Raw genomic sequence first — 4,936 nt, 5'->3', positions numbered from 1 at the left:
GCGACGCCTCGTCCAATTTCTACTTATTTGCTAAAAGCTCTTTTAAAAATTTCTTTGCGTTTACCATCTGCGATAGGGCTTCAATAAACGGTAAGTTAATATGTAATTTTTTTAAGAGTTTAAGGAATTTACCAAATTGTTCATCTGAGCGATCTTTCCTTGTCACGTTGGGATATAGCACACGAGGTTTATATTCGACATTCACTGTTTTGTTTTTATTGTTATCTACCTCACCTTGACATTTGCTTACCATAGTTTCTTGCCTCGGTTCTGGTTCAGGCTCAACAACTCCTTCTTCATCTTGAATATTAATTGTGTTGAGTTGTTCCCTTAAGTTGGGTTTAGTATTACTTGGTAAGCTACCTTGTGGTCGTTCGGAAATTAGTTTGGAAAGCTGGCCTATCTGAGTTTCGAGCCCTTGGATCGACACTTGTTGATTTTTAAGTGTTGTCTCGGTGTTCTGAAAACGAGTTTCTGACACCGATATAAATTTTGAGAGCATCTCTTCAAGGTTCGGCTTCTTTTCCTGTTGGTAGGGTGGTTGTTGGTAGCCTGGAGGTGGTTGTGGTCTTTGATTTCCTTGACCGCTCCATCAGAAATTGGGGTGGTTCCTCCAACCTGCATTGTAAGTGTTACTATATGGATTGTTTTGAGGTTGAGGATTATTACCTATGTAGTTTAATTGGTCGTTATCCATGTTGTGGCCATAAGGTTGGTATTCCGAATGGCTTGTTCCACCTCCACTTGCTTCGCACTGTATTACTAAGTGAACCTGTGAAGAACTAAGAAAACCATCAATCTTTTTATTTAAGAGTTCTACCTGATTAGAGACCATGGTGACCGAATCGACGTTATAAACGCCGGCTGTTTTTGTTGGCTTTGTTCTCATGACTTGTCACTGATAGTTATTCAGTGACATCTCCTCAATAAACTCATAGGCATCTTCAAGTGTTTTATTATTGATAGTTCCTCCAACAGCAGCGTTAACCATTTGTCGAGTCGAAGGATTCAGACCATTGTGGAATGTTTGTACTTGGAGCCAAAGTGGTAACCCATGGTGAGGGCACCTTCTCAAAAGGTCCTTGTATCTCTCCCATGCATCGTAGAGTGTTTCTAAATCCATCTGCACAAAAGAAGAGATATCATTACGTAATTTAGCCGTTTTAGCCGACGAAAAATATTTTAGTAAAAATTTTTCGGTCATTTGTTCCCAAGTAGTAATTGACCCTCGTGGTAACGAGTTCAACCACTGTTTAGCTTTGTTCTTCAATGAAAAAGAGAATAACAGAAGACGAATGACATCATCAGAAACACCATTAATTTTATATGTATCGTATAGTTCTAAGAAGTTGGCTAAATGAGCATTAGGATCCTCATCCTGCAAACCATCAAACTGAACAAATTGTTGTATCATTTAAATAGTGTTAAGTTTTAATTCAAAAGTATTTGCACCTACAGCAGGTCTAACTATGCTCGATTCAGTTCCTGTTAAAGAAGGTTTAGCATAATCATACATAGTGCGTGGAGCAGGATTTTGATTAACCGCAATTGCAGGAGGTAGCTGATTGCCTTGGTTTTCAGCCATCTCTTTGGTTGGAGGTTGAGTATCGTCTTCTTGCTCGTTCTTTGTGTATCTTAAGCTTTGCCTAATTTCTCTTTGATTTCTGAGAACTGTACGATCGATTTCTTCTTCAAAAAGTAATGGTTCTGACGAGTTTCTTCTAGTCATAAACTATAAAAACCTGCCAAGAGAAGGAAAAAGTAAATTAATAAATAATAATAATAATAATAAATTAAATTAAATGGCAAGAAAAATAAATGGCTAAAGTAATAAAAATTGAGCGTTCTTAATATCTTAGTTCCCCGACAGCGGTGCCAAAAACTTGATCGCAAGGATTTCGTGATAGGTTTTAAATATTTATAATTACTCGTTCTTAAACTAACTATTATCGCGATGTAGGCAAGTGTACCTACCGAACAGTAGTATAGTTTTAGCAAGACCGGATTGTCGAACCCAAAGGAACTAAAAGTACTAGTAATGACTGTCTTTTTATTATCTAGCCTAAGAATAAAAAGGTTTTTGTTTTAACTAACTAATTATCTAAACTAAGAACGCACAGAGAATGGAATTGGGGAATTACTTTTGGAAAAATCGATTGAATGAAGACAATACCTAAGGAAAAATCCACCTAGACTGTACTTGTTATTCTAGCTCCGAATCGGACGATTTATTCATTTAAATTGTTCCGTAGAGATCCCTAACTTATGTTATTATCCCTATTCAAGACTAATAATGTCTAATCCCTAGATTGAATAAATGAGACTTTTCTCTAATTAACACTCTAGAGTTGCATTAACTCGATCTATGGATCCCCTTATTAGGTTTCACCCTGATCCGGCAAAATCTTGTCACCCTATGTCTAGGCGCGCAATTAACTCCACTTAATTATGACAAATGTACTCTTAGACAGGGTCTATTCCTCCTCTGAATAAGAGCTTATCTTGAATCGGTATCATGGGACATCAAAACAAGAATTAAGAACACATAATTAAGAACAAGTCAAATATTTATCATACAATTCAGAAAATAATAACAAGATTTGTCTTAGGTTTCATTCCCCTTAGGTATTTAGGGGATTTAGTTCATAACTAAATAAAAAAACATCTCAGAATAATAAAGAATACAAAACATAAAGAAAACCCAAAACTCCTGAAGGGGAATTGAGGAGAGATCTTCAATCTTGATGATGAATCTGACTTCTGAGATGAATCGATCGGCTTCCTTGGAGTAATTCGTTACCCCCTACTCTGTCCTCCATTTTTCTTCCTCCTCTAAGGTGCATTTATAGGCTTTGGAATGCCTAAAAGCCCTCAAAATTAGCTCTTTTCGAATTGGACTCAACTTGGGCTCGGCAAGGACACGCCCGTGTGACACACCCGTGTGTGATTACTTCAGGCCGTGCTCAAGCCTGCCAAATTGACACGGTCGTGTGGTCTACCCGTGTGAGGAGGTCTAAGCCGTGTTGATTTCTTACTTTGGCCCATTTTCTCCATTTTTGGCCTGTTTCTCATTCATTTCGCTCTCCTATGCTCTCGTAAGTGTAAAACATGAAATTAAAGCATTAGGAGCATCGAATTCACCAATTCTAATTGAAAATCATCCATAAAATGCGTTAAACATGGGGTAAAATATGTATAAATTAAGGTTTATCAAAAATAGACTCCTTAATAATTTAAACATATAAATTTAAACTCATAATCATTTTTTTTATAATTTTTTATAATTTTCCAAAGTCATAATTTAGGGGAACTTGAATCCAATCCGACCTTGTTTCATGAAAATTAATATATCTCAAACTATAAAATCTCATTTCTTTCACCGTTTCTTCCATATGAAACTAGGCTCAATAATCTTTAATTCCATATTTAATTCAAACTCTAACTAAATTTCTAAAATTTTAGGTGAATTTTCAAAATTAAGCCACTGCTACTGTCCAAACTATTTTAATGAAATAGTTTCTTTTCTAAGGTTCTTTGCACTATCTTTCATTCAATCACACATAATTTTTATACTTTTGATTACTATACAATTTAGTCACTTATGTTTATGTGTATATTATATATTCATTTCTTAATCTTAGTACTTTTTACCATACAAATCACATTCTCTCTTACCAATTTAGTGTTTTAAGTTTCTATTCTTCATCAATACTTTCTATTTCTATTATTTAGATTAAATACATGTTTCACACATCTTATTCAAAATATATTTAACTCAATCTATTGAAATACAAGTAGGTTTAGTATGAAACTTACCTCCTTTGTCAAGAATTTCTTCATTTCTTCTTCATTTCTATGTATTTCTCATCTTCACCACTTTTCTTCCTTTTTCTTCTCATTTTCTCTACTTTCATCTACTATTCTCTTACTTCTAAATTGATGAACATATTCTCTAGAATCTCTACTTCATCTTCTCTCTTTAATATCTAAGGAAATTCTCAAAAAATTTGGGTAAAAATGTAGGTTTTCATGGCAAATGACTAAATTGTAAAGAAAAGAAAACTTCCTTTCTCACCCTTTCACTCACGTTGGAAGGATGATAAATTTCCTTCATCCTTTCTTTTTATACTACCATTTTCTAAATAAAATAATAATAAATATCTAAGTAAAATATTAATAAAATAATATTTAACTAATTAATTAAAAAAAACCCCAAAATATCATCAACATCATCATTACATTCTAGAATTCTCTCTCTTCCTAATTTACCATTTTACCCTTTATGATCTTTCAAAATTTCATCCTTGAATCATCACTTAATTTGGTAAAATTACGATTTAGTCCCTCACAATTCTTCACCTATTCAATTTGGTCCCTGCTTGCAAATTCCATATCTTAGTAAATTAGATTATTTTCACTTTTGGCCCTTCAACTTTCTCATTTTTACAGTTTGATCCCTTAAATTTTGAATATTTACACTTGAGCCAAAAACTTTTCACATATTTATGATTTCGTCTCTTTCTTAATATACAATGTCATGCTTCTTGATTTAACTCTCTTTTGATATATTGCAGCTTTCATTTTCTTTGATCTTATACCTTATTTTAGTAAGATTTTATCTCATATTACTTACGACCAAGGGGATTTTGAGGATGTTACAGAACGAAACATGTTTCACCAGAGTTATTCTTCACCTATGATGTTAAGAAGAAAGATGATATAAAAGTTCAACAAATTCGTTCTAGTGATAATTTAGCAGATCTTTTTACCAAGGGATTGTCAACACCAACATTTGAAAAACTACTAGACAATATTGAAATGTGTCAACTGAAAGATGTAATGTGATATTGACATTAGGGGGAGTCAAAAACATATTGCACTCTTTTCCTTTAACCAAAGTTTTATCCCACTAGTTTTTCCTGGTAAAAGTTTTTAA

The 4,936-nt window shown here is 33.6% G+C and overlaps 1 non-coding gene across 1 annotated transcript; it reads left to right on the top strand.

The window, feature by feature from the left end:
* The first annotated feature begins 1,049 nt into the window (after positions 1–1,049).
* LOC121209060 (small nucleolar RNA R71) lies at positions 1,050–1,156 on the top strand. The gene has a single exon (XR_005904177.1). It is a non-coding gene; the product is annotated as a small nucleolar RNA R71 (small nucleolar RNA).
* Positions 1,157–4,936: the final 3,780 nt, after the last annotated feature.

Source organism: Gossypium hirsutum, chromosome A10 (assembly GCF_007990345.1).
Source record: "Gossypium hirsutum isolate 1008001.06 chromosome A10, Gossypium_hirsutum_v2.1, whole genome shotgun sequence".
NCBI lineage: Eukaryota > Viridiplantae > Streptophyta > Magnoliopsida > Malvales > Malvaceae > Gossypium > Gossypium hirsutum.
The sequence above is the reverse complement of the archived record's forward strand: the minus strand, read 5'-3'. Positions and strand labels throughout refer to the sequence as shown.